The 12,772-nt window shown below is 41.6% G+C and overlaps 1 protein-coding gene across 10 annotated transcripts in view; it reads left to right on the top strand.

The window, feature by feature from the left end:
* The window catches only part of ROBO2 (roundabout guidance receptor 2), a 1,381,003-nt gene that overhangs the window by 446,762 nt on the left and 921,469 nt on the right, over positions 1-12,772 (top strand). The gene's annotated exons all lie outside the window — the stretch shown is intronic.

Below are 12,772 nucleotides of genomic sequence, written 5' to 3'. Positions count from 1 at the left end.
GTGAAGCCGCAAGACTTCACTGTCGGGGTCCCTTAACAGCAATGGCGGCGGCGGCAGCACCCTAGACCTGATTGAACAATTGGCTGGGGTGCCGAAATAACCAGATTCCAGGACAGGTAATTGTCCTAATATTTAAAGTCAGCAGCTACAGTATATGTAGCTGCTGACTTTTAATTTTTGGAGGGGGAGGGGTGGAACTCCGTTTTAAGTGGTTAGAGCCCCTGTAATTCCTCCTTTCATGCATTAGGCACTCCATACATAGCTGACACAAATTTTCAGCGTGTTGGTACACATTTTAATTGATTTTAAATGTTATATCCATATACTTTATACTGTAAATTTTGGCCATGGTCAGTTATTTCTAATTTTAAGGGCTTGTTCAAACTATGTTCATTGAGCTGAGTTTTTCCACCTGCCACCATCCATGCTTGACGTTAACAAGGCACATGAAATACATGTACAGTGGTGTGCAGAAAAACACAGCTCAGTGGGTATGACATGAACAAATATTAGTGGCTGGAAGGAAAGGAAGCTTGAATTTTTGAGTCACACAGTGCTTTTGCCGATAACAAAATCATTTGACTTACTGTATATATTTGGATTAATGTATGAATACTATGTATGTACAACTAGTTTACAAATCTCCATTAAAATGTTATAAAAGCAACTAATATTCCATGTCATTACAGGAATCACCTTTTAGATGGAGATTAGAGAAATAGTGGGGAGGGGGGGATGTTAATGCATTTGCTATAGTACCCTATCATACGTCATTATGGCCCTATTTGGCATTATGTGATACAGTGTATGTTCTCATGGCATTCACTTTTTACAGTCTATGTATGTTTTTGCAATGTAACAATAATGATGCAATGTTTTTGCTATTCGCTACAATGTTGTACATCACTCTAGTGCCCTTCTCACCCAAAGGGTTTCTGTTTTTCTGACATTCCTGCAGTCTTACATTGTGTTACCAATTTAAATGCAAACAGTGCTTTCTATCATTTCTATTTAAAGGGATGTTCTGCAATAACTCACCGGGGAATAATTTTGTTTATATTTCTTCTGTGTAGTGGTGGATAAGCGGCTTAAGGTTGCCATAGCAACCATACATGGTTACATTTTATGTGATTCTTCACAAGTCTATAGTACATAACTGGATAGGGTCTTCTTTGGTTACAGAACATGTCAATTATTCTAGGAGTGAGGAGGTCAGAAAAGACAGAACAGGTCAGTCTCACATGCCGCTGATAGCAATAACAAATTTGTATTTGATGTGCAACATCTCATTACTTTGCAATTAAAAGATATATATATATATATACACACACACTACATTACCAAAAAGTATTGGGACACCTGCCTTTACACGCACGTCGACTTTAATGGCATCCCAGTCTTAGTCTGTAGGGAAGGGCTTCCCAAACTTTTTTTGAGCCAAGACCAGCTTCTGAATACAGCTATTTTTCGGGACCCACTACCCACTTGCTTGTAGTTAAATATTGTTAATCGCTACAGAATTTGTTGGCGCTATATAAATGCAAATAATAATAATAGTGCATATTTTAAAGGGAGGGGGATGTTAGGGCATAAAATTGGCACAACATGGCAATAAGTGTTAGAGGCATAGAGTGGAACAACATGGCAATAAGCTTTAGGGGCATATAATTGGCACACGGCACAAAAAAAAGGCATAATATTTGCAAAACATTGCATAGAAATGGTTACTCACTGAGTGTAGATTCTGACAGACAGAACTGCTGTGTCCCGCTCTTTCGTCCACCAGGCACTACACGTGATGCAAGTGATGCAAGGGCTGCGGACATGGTGCAGGAGATGCAGGGGCTGTGGGCATGGTGCAGGAGATGCAGGGCTGTGGACATGGTGCGGGAGATACAGGGCTGCAGGCATGGTGCTGGAGATGCAGGGATGTGGGCATGGTGCAGGGCTGCGGGCATGGTGCCGAAGATGCAGGACTGTGGGCATAGTGCAGCGCTACGGGCCTGCTGCAGGAGATGCAGGGCTGCAGACATAGTGCATGAGATGCAGGACTATGGGCATGGTGCAGGAGATGCAGGGCTGTGGGCATGGTGCAGGAGATGCAGGGCTGCGGGCATAGTGCAGGGGATGCAGGGCTGTGGGCATGGTGCAGGAGATACAGGGGCTGTGGGCATAATGCAGGAGATGCAGGGCTGTGGGCATGGTGCAGGGCTATGGGCATGGTGCAGGAGATACAGGGCTATGGGCATGGTGCAAGAGATGCAGGGCTGTGGGCATGGTGCAGGAGATGCAGGGGCTGTGGGCATAATGCAGGAGATGATGGGCTGTGTGCATGGTGCAGGAGATGATGGGCTGTGGGCATGGTGCATGAGATGCAGGGCTATGGGCATGGTGCAGGAGATGATGGGCTGTGAGCATGGTGCAGGAAGGGTCTGTCTTACCCATCCCTGAGGCGCCTTCCATTTAAAAATAGCGCTGCCCGGTCGCTGCGTCACTGCGCTGTGGACATGGGCCGGCCGCAGCCATTTTTTTATAGAAAGGCAGTGTCTCCGGCTTACTATAGTTTGAGCGGGTCCGCTAAGCACGACCCACTCAAACTGAGCTTGCAATCCACCAGTGGGTCACGACCCACAGTTTGGGAAATCCTAGTGTAGGGTATAACATTGAGTTGGCCCACCCTTTGCAGCTGTAGCAGCTTCAACTCTTCTGGGAAGGATGTCCACAAGGTTTTGGAGTGTGTCTATAGGAATGTTAGATAAGCGAGTTTGGGGTGGAGGAACTTGACTGGCCTGCGCAGAGTCCTGACCCCAACCCGATAGAACACATTTGGGATGATTTAGAGTGCAAACTGCGAGCCAGACCTTCTCTCTAACATTAGTGCCTGACCTCACAAGATTTTCTACCCCATGGTGCCACTATCAAAAGTGAATATTACTATCATGTTCTGAGTGATGTGCATACGCCTTTGTGTAAAAAACGTCCTGGTTTGATCATTAAGGGTTTCCTGTTTCTCCAGGACAACGCACAAGCTCATACTGCTCCCCGCACTACATGCACATTACAGCAACTCAGCTGGGAGTTATTGCCATATCCCTCTTATAGCCCAGACCTCGCTCCGAGTGATTTCAACCTGTTTGGACCCCTAGAAGAGTTCAGTACTGATGACGAAGTAAAGCAGGCTGTTCTAAGATTGTTCATGCATATTGACAAATATTTCTATGCTGAAGCTTTACATTAGTTAAACACTGGGACAAGTGTATAAATGTAGAAGAAGAGTACGTCAAAAAAATAAATGCAGTTTCCACTCCTTGAAATTTGTTTTTTTTATATAAACTCAAAAGTCCCGGTTTGACTTGAACGCCCCTCGTATATATAAATATATAATGTGGTAGGTTTGTGGCATTTGCATTGTATAAATATGGTAGCATGTAAGTTTGATTTATTAAACCACAGAACTAAAGTTCAGAATCAAATCTCCTAATTAGATGTCATTGTTAAGTTTCTCATAACATGACCGTCTCTTGTGATAGATCTCTATTTCCGCATGCCAGTTTCTTTTACCATGGCAATGTTGTGTAACATTGCTTGAATCCGAGGATCAAAGCACCACACCAAAGTATTAGGCCCCTTTCACACAGGGAGTCCGTTCAGATCCGCCTGTCCGTTTTTCAGGCAGATTTGAACGGATGCCCCATGCATTTCTATGGAGCATCGGATGTTGGATGAGAACGAACAGACGGTCTGTTCTCACCTGATTCCCCCATAGAGAAGAATGGGGACCTGACAGCTCTGTCTCCGCACATAGTGCGGAGACAGAGCTGCCATCCTGTGTGAAAGGGGCCTTAGAGTAGAAAACAGTGTTTTTTTTTTCCAAACATACTGTATTATGTTTGCAACAGTCAATGAATTTCAGGGGCCACAAATTGCCTACTTCATCAGGGCTTAAAATAATACGGAATCCGCTGGGATGGACTCAAACTGTAATTTAAACGCTGTATTAGAAAAATTTGGTAACATTCAGCAGCTGGTTTAGACTAGTAATCCCTTGACTGTTGCACTCTTTATATGTTTTTCACATTTTGAAGTCTACAAGCTTATTGCGGTTCTTTATTCTTCAGATTTAGATGTTTCTGTGGCAGTTTGTCTGATTTATCGAAGCTGTCCACATATCGCCTACATGCTCTATTGAGATACTATCAGTATAGTTTTAAAAAAACTAATCAAAAGTACAAAAGGTTCTAGCTCCATTAGTTGAGCAATGGTATGTAACATGATAGTCTTTGATAACTAGACACACTCTGGTAACCAATTTTGTAGTAGCATAAGCAACTGGTAAACTTCTAACAGTCACTGTTGGTAGCAGTCTATTGTCACATGTCAGTTTCTGGTAACATGGCAATATTGTGTGGCAACAGTCTCTTGTAATATATCAGTATATAATGGCAGTGGACTCTGGTAACATTGCAGTCTAAGGTCACTTTAGACTGGGTAAGCTGTATTCACTTTGAATGTCCAACCATGTACTAGTAAATCCAGTATTTTATGTTCCTGTGCTTAGCACTGGATATTCAAGGTGAACATGTGTTCACCTTAAATACCCGATGGTATGCACAGGAAATTAAAAATCAGCATTTTACTAGCTTATGATTTGGCATTCAAAGAGCACAGCTTACCCATTAACATTCACTAAAATGCACTTTGCAAGGGGAAAATACACTTTTTAAAGTGAACTTACACTCTATTAAATGGAAAGCCACTACTCCTGTAGTAAATAATCCCAAATTACTCATAGGTCTTTAGAAAAGGGGACCCTTACAACATGTGCTTCAAAAAAATATCACTGGTAATTGCCATGACATTGGAGTGATCTAGAACCTTAAGAGCCACTGCAGACAATTGATGGACAATTAACACTTGGATAATATATTCAACAAAGCAAAATTCCAGGCAACTTTTTTCCTCATTTAGCGTGACCTCGGCACCATGCAAAATCCTTGAACAAATGTTAAAGGGCAAATTAATTAAGGACAAAGAGGGAAAAAAGCTCTTAAGATGACATGCTGCAAGTTTAGCTAAAGGGAGTTCATGTCAAAATTAATCTGTTATCTTCCATGGCAAGATAACTTATCTCTGGCGGAATTGAAAGCCGTTGATCTGGTCTGTCGAGAGTCTAGCAAATCCCAAGATAGAGTGCGATAAATTATTGGCTGAAATTAAAAAATGGATTGAAAGACACCAATATTCTAAATGAGATTTTTTTCCACAAATGAGTATTTGTGCAAATGTTCTAATGTAAATGGTCACATGCCATGCGGTTCTGTAAAAATCCTGGCATATGGCAAAGAGCGTATTAATAAAATTTACAAATGACATCCAATTAGGTAGTTTGGCAAATCGTGAAGGTGGCAGATACATTATACAGGAAGATTTAAACAGCCTACATTCATTAAGAAGAATAAATGGAAGAGAATTCAGCGGTGCCAAATGGAAGGTCATGGCCTTGGGAGAGAATAACAAGAGTTTTAAATGCAAAGTGAAAGAAACAACATTTAGAACAACAAGCAATAATGATAAAAAGTTTGGTTGATGTTAAGATGTGGCAGATTAAAAATATACACACAATGTAAAATTTAAAGGAAAGCACCAATTTATATTATAAAAGTGTATACTTTTGCAGAATGTCAAATAGGAGTTAAGTAGAGTACTGAGAACCTTTGTCCAAGAGGGCAATCAAAACCAACTAGGTCTTTAATGGTAGGAATACATTTCTTTGGGCAATTCAAAGTCTGCAATTGCATTGAATTAATTAGTGTCCATGATGGAGAATTTATTGACACCTTTTTTACATCATCAAATTAATTTGCGTCTCTTGGCACTTGGTCACATTACATCCCCAAGCCAGAAAGAATGAAGGTAATCATAGCAGGTAGTCCAGTGTGTTTTGCTAACTGCTGGTCCTACTCTAATCAATGTCAAAATGGTGAAGTATCTCAATTCAGGACCAGTAGTCAAACATATTTTATTAGAACTGACTCAGGGGCCAAATTCTCCTCATGCCCCAGCCCTTTATAGGTTCAAAGCCATAACTCCTGAGTTACCATAAAATGTAGAACAAATCTTTTTTTTTTTTTTCAAAAACTTAACTTTTAATGAAACTGTTAACATGGTAGTATATCATAACTTATTCCTGGTTTGTTACAGTTTTTTTAATTTTAATAATCAATTTTTGACCACCCGATACATATGTGCAGCAGCAAAAGGTTTGACTTCAACGTCCACATGCCACATATATGTGTCGCTAAGTGGTCAATGTTTATGCGCTGAGACTCAGCATTGAACCCTTTTGATGGGAGTCAAATCTTGTTTTGTATTTCTGTCCTTTTTCAAGGTTAATTTTCAACTTTTTTTTTTTTCCAAAAAGGGTATGGGTAGCTGGGTACTGCCATAAGGGACATCTATCAATGCAGTAGTCATTTAGTAATATGGTTAATAACATCACCCAAAATCTCTGGCCTGGTTGTTTACATACAGAAGCAGGTCACAAATTTGCCATTTATGACAGTGGTAGTGGCAGGTGTACATTATCAGGCACAATGGATTGTTATGTCAGTGGGGCAAAAATATCAGGTGGTGGCTCATCATTTATTTGTACGAAAAACAACAGAGAGGTGGCCCTAACGGGACTTTAACCACTTCCTTACCGAGTCATGTAAAATGACGTCGGCAAGGTGGTTGTCTAGATCCGGGCCGCCGTCATATGACGTCGGCCCGTTCTAGCTGCTACTGCGCGCCCCCGGCGGCGCGCAACGGCGCGATCAGGGATGAGGCTCGTCCCTCGGACATAGCCCATCACTGATCAAGGTAAACAGCCAATAGAAATTGGCTGTTTACCACGTGATCGGCTGTGTCAATCACAGCCGATCACATGAGCGGCTCCAGCACGAGCCGCTCGTTCTCTCTGCAATGCGCGCCCCCGGGGGCGCGCAGAGCAGCGATCGGGGACGAGGCTCGTCCCTCGGACAGAGTCGATCCCCGATCTAGGTAAAGAGCCAATGAAATTGGCTCTTTACCACGTTACCGGCTGTGTCCAATCACAGCCGGTCACAAATGTCAACAGAGAACACGGTAACTAGCTGTCACCGTGTTCTCCTCCTCACACACTGATCCTGTGTGAGGAGGAGATTGTGGTAACAGCTAGTTACCAACTACAGTGCACCCCAAACACACTGATTGCCCCCCCCCCCCCCAATAAAGAGCACCTGTCACTAGCCCATCAAAGTACCCGAGTACCTGTCATCAGGTAATCAGATGACAGGTACTCGGGTACTCTGATGGGCTGGTGACAGGTATTCGGGTACTCTGATGACAGGTACTCGGGTACTCTGATGACGGATACTCTGATGACAGGTACTCGGGTACTCTGACGGGTACTCAGGTACTCTGATGACAGGTACTCGGGTACTCTGATGACAGGTACTCGGGTACTCTGATGACAGGTACTCGGGTACTCTGATGACAGGTACTCGAGTACTCTGATGACGGGTACTCGGGTACTCTGATGACGGGTACTCGGGTACTCTGACAGGTACTCGGGTACTCTGATGACAGGTACTCGGGTACTCTGATGACGGGTACTCGGGTACTCTGATGACAGGTACTCGGGTACTCTGATGACGGGTACTCGGGTACTCTGATGACAGGTACTCGGGTACTTTGAGTACCTGTCAACGGAGTACCCGTCATCAGAGTACCTGAGTACCTGTCACCTACCCATCAGAGTACCCGAGTACCTTCCACCTGCTCATCAGAGTACCTGACGCCTGAAGTACCCAAGTACTTGCCGCCTGCTCATCAGTACCCATCACTACTCATCAGTACTCATCAGTACCTATCACGTATCAGTACTGATCATCAGTACCCATCAGTACAGTATCACCTATCACCTATCAGTCAGTGAGTACTACTCATCAGTACCTATCACCTGCCTGTCACCTGCCCATCAGAGTACCCGAGTACCTGTCACCTGCTCATCAGTACCAGAGTACCTGTCACCTGCCCAACAAAGTACCCGAGTACCTGTCACCCTTCATACAGCCACCATGTCCAAGTCCAAAAAGGTTTATATACGTCGTCCGTTTAAACCTAAATACCGGTGTTATGGTAGCAGATAGCTGCCATAACCCTGGTATTTTTTTAAATGCTGGACGGTTGGCTTTCCGATAAGGGTGGTCCCAGCGGCGGATTCGCCGTGGGATCACCCTTCCGGGATGGCGGAAGAGGCGCCCCCCCCCTCCCGACGCGTTCCGGTCCTTTTCCCCGCTTACCGGACCCGCCGGCAGCGGGGAAAACGATCCGGTCCCGAATCCTCACAGACAGGATGTCGAGTGAGGGCAAGCTTGCCCTCACTTGACTCTATGGTCTTGGAGGACCGGAGCTACGGAAAATGTTGTTGCCTAGCAACCAGTTTAAAGGTCCTTTTTTTTTTTCATTTTATATTATAATTATTATTATTTTTTTTTTTTTTTCTATCTTTTAGTGTACTTGTGAGATCTGAGGACTTTTTGACCCCAGATCTCACAAAAAAGAGGTCCTGTCGTGCCTATTTCTATTACGAGGAATATTTACATTTCTTTTAATAGAAATAAAAATGATCAATTTTTTTTTTTTTTTTTAAACGGTGTAAAAATAAAAAATAATAAATAAAATAAATAGTAAAAAAAAAAAAAAAAAAAATTAAAGCGCCCTGTCCCCGTTAGCTCGCGCGCAGAAGCGAATGCATACAGAAACCCCGCCCACATATGTAAACGGTGTTCAAACCACACATGTGAGGTATCGCCGCGATCGTTAGAGCAAGGGGAATAATTTGAGCCCTAGACCTCCTCTGTAACTCAAAGATGGCAACCTGTAGAAATTTTTAAATTGTCGCCTATGGGGATTTTTAAGTACCAAAGTTTGTCACCATTCCGTGAGCGTGCGCAATTTTGAAACATGACATGTTGGGTATCTATTTACTCGGCGTAACATTATCTTTCACATTATGGAAAAAAATTGGGCTAACTTTACTGGTTTCTTATTTTTTAATTAAAAAAAGTGAATTTTTTCCAAAAAAACTGCGTTTGGAAGACCGCTACGCAAATACGGTGTGATAAAAAATAGTGCAATAATCTCCATTTTATTCTCTAGGGTCTCTGCTAAAAAAAAATATATAATGTTTGGGGGTTCTAAGCAGTTTTCTAGCAAAACAACTGATTTTAGCTTGTAAACACCAAATGTCAAAAATAGGCCTAGGCAAGTGGCTAGGATGCATGATGATGCTCCTTGGATGTTCGGCCCCTCTATATGGCTAGGCTGTGAAAAAGTCTCACACATGTGGTATTGCCATACTCAGGAGGAGTGGCAGAATGTATTTTGGGGTGTCATTTTTGCTGTGTACATGCTATGTGTTAGGAATATCCTATAAATTGACAACTTTGTGTAAAAAAAAAAAGTTTTCATTTTTTTCCCACATTTTCCAAAAACCTGTGGAAAAAAATGATATGTTCAAACGACCCATAATGCCTCATAGAATATACGTTGGAGTGTTTGCTTTCCAAAATGGGGTCATTTTGTGGACTTTTCCATTGTATTGGTGCTCTAGGGCCTTGAAAAGTGTGATAGGTAGTAAGAAAGTTTTATGTGTATTTATGCTCCTAGAACGCCTGAATGTGCTTCTTGGACGTGGAGTCTCTTTTTGTGGCCAGGCTGTGTAAAAGTCTCACACATGTGGTATCGCCATACTCGGAAGGAGTAGCAGAATGTATTTTTGGGTGTAATTTTTGCTGTGTACATGCTATGTGTTAGAAATAGCTTATAAATTGACAACTTTGTGGGAAAAAAAAGAAAAAAAAAATTTTTTCTTCATTTTCCCAAGAATTGTGGGAAAAAATTACAACTTCAAAAAACTCACCATGCCTCTTACTAAATACCTTGGACTGTCTACTTTACAAAAAGGGGTCATTTGGGGGGTATTTGTACTGTCCTGACATTTCAGGGCCTCAAGAAAGGAGATAGGCAGTCAGTACATCTGGTGTGATCAATTTTCAGTAATTGGTACCATAGCTTCTAGACTCAATAACTTTCACACAGACTAAATAATATACACTAATTTGGGTTAATTTTACCAGAGACATGTAGCAGTATACATTTTGGCCCAAATGTATGAAGAAAAATTTATTTTTTGCAAAATTTCATAATTGAAACTAAAAAAAAGTGTTTTTTTTTCAAAATTTTTGCTCTTTTTTTGCATATATCACGAAAAAAAAAACCCCAGTTGTGATCAAATACCACCAAAAGAAAGCTCTATTTGTGTGAAAAAAATGATAAAAATTTTGTTTGGTTATAGTGTAGCATGACTGAGCAATTGTCATTCAAAGTGTGAGAGTGCTGAAAGCTGAAAATTGGTCTGGGCAGGAAGGGTGTCTAACTGCTCTGTATGGAAGCGGTTAAATGAGGTTGAATACAATAGTCATAAAAGGTCAAAAAGTAAATTTTATTATCAGATAAAAATATATGATAAATGTAGGCATAAATATATATAACATAACCACAGGCATAGTTGCAAACATATAAAACATGTTTAACATAATGGAAAAATAGCAGCATTGCAGCAGTTTAGACATAGTGACAGCATATCAACATAGATATTGCATGACAATAAATAATTGGTATAGAAAAACTCTACGCGTTTCGTGGGTCCCTACGCCCACTCATCAGGAGTATATGGGTGATTCTGTCTAAAAATGAACAAATAAAATATAAATGTCTGCTATGCATTAAGTTGGACAAAAAATATGAAAATTCAACAAATGTGTAACCCAAATAGGGAAACCACACTTACATCTAACTGAATCAAACTGGTATGCGCTGCCAAAGGAGGGGGTATCAACGTCTCATCCGGGAGCTAGAGGGGCAAGACCATGCCGCAACACAGTGGGGAGCCAGGTGAGGAAAGATATGTGATAAAAGAGGGGGGAGTATTTTTGATGATTGTAGATAAAGTGACACTGGCTGAAAATATATAAATGAATATATCAGAATATCAAACAATGAAAAAATAATAATAATATATGATAATAATAATATATCTATATTGTATCACAAGGTGATACCAAAAAAGGGAGGGAGTATTCATGTATGAAAAGTATAATTCAGCAGAGCCAGTGTCAGAATCAAAAAAGGGGAAGGGAGAGCACAACCCGAAAAAGAAAAAACAAGGGGAGACTTTGAACCCAAGAAAAAGTGCTGATCTTAGTGCATATAAGAAGTAAAAAGAGTAATGAAAGTGCTGTGACATGAAAGTTAGAGTGAGGAAAGTGAATGGGCTCGTTGGATGTATACACGCTCTGAAATGAGAAGTGTATTGTATTTAGTCCAAATTAAATAAAGTGTAAATGTTAGTAGATAAATACTGTATAGCTAAATTGGCAACGTACTGCAAATCTCTTTGGACACTGAAGTCTGTTAGTTTTTTTTTTCCGTTTAACCCAGCATGTAGAACAAAAAAAAAAAACATGTTAGCTCCAGTCAGAGCCTCTGTACTAACAATCCAATGTTAGTACAGCAACATCCCCCCCCCCCCCCCCCGCTGAGCTGTTGTGTTCTGACAGGGAGACGCCAATGGTGGAATTAGGTGCTGGTCAAGTGCTGATTTTGCAGCATGCTTGTCTGAGAGAAGCCGGACAAACAGCCGGCTTCTGTCGGACAGGGTGCCGTACACACGGGTCAAACATCAACCATTTTTTTTAACCAGCTGATGACGGCCGGCATTCGCTCTGTGTGTACAGACAGAGGCTTGAAATTCCATGCAAACTTGAATTTTGTATATCAGACCACTCCAGACTTCAGGGCTACCATGGTGTATCAGGGTGTCCATTGAGTGCCTCTAGAAATACATTTACTGGCAAGATCTTGTTTATTAAGGATGTTACGTCATTACAATGCCACTGCTGGCATGTGAAACACATGGCTTATTTTAAATAACAAAGTCATGTGCAAAAAAAAAAAGAAAAAAATCTCCAAAACAGGTGACATGGTAAAATTCTGCTAATTTTAATGATATTTTGACAAAGGCCAAATCAGTATTTTTTTTAAATTCCTAGTTAAGGGTATAGAGAGGCACGTGCTATGCCCTTTAGTGTCATTTAAAGATGAATTCCAGGCAAACAGCTAAACAAACAGATGACATACATTTATAAGAGCTGCTTTACATGCCAAAGGATTTGTATTTTTGACCATCTATTTCCAAGCTTGACACAGCTTTGCTACACAACACTTGGTCTGGCAGGGAAAGAGAACTGATTTTTATCTGATAGAGGAGCTCCAGTTTTTTCTATATTTATTAAAAGTCAGCAGCTACAAAAAGTGTAGTTGCTGGCTTTGACTAAACACACACTCACCTGTCCCAGGATCCAGGGATGTGCTCATCCAAGCCATCGCTGCTCTCCCTCTTCTCTTCCCGGCTCCGACATTTCAACTGTGGGCACCAGGCTGCGACATTTCTCCCCCTTGTCACATGAAATGACTGGCTTTTTTTGTAGCTTCTCTCTCTCTTTCAGACAGAGCTCTGCTGTACAGAAATGTTAAGGCCCCTCGATCCGATCCGCCTGTCAGTTTTTTAGGTGGACCTGATCGGATGCTCTATGCATCCCTATGGGGCAGCGGATGTCAGCGGAGACATCTCCACTGACACCCGCTGCTATACGATTCCGATCCTGTCCGTGAAATCCAGACGGAT

This window comes from Pelophylax lessonae (genome assembly GCF_965119305.1).
Source record: "Pelophylax lessonae genome assembly, chromosome: 2".
NCBI lineage: Eukaryota > Metazoa > Chordata > Amphibia > Anura > Ranidae > Pelophylax > Pelophylax lessonae.
This window is presented reverse-complemented; position numbering and strand designations above follow the sequence as displayed.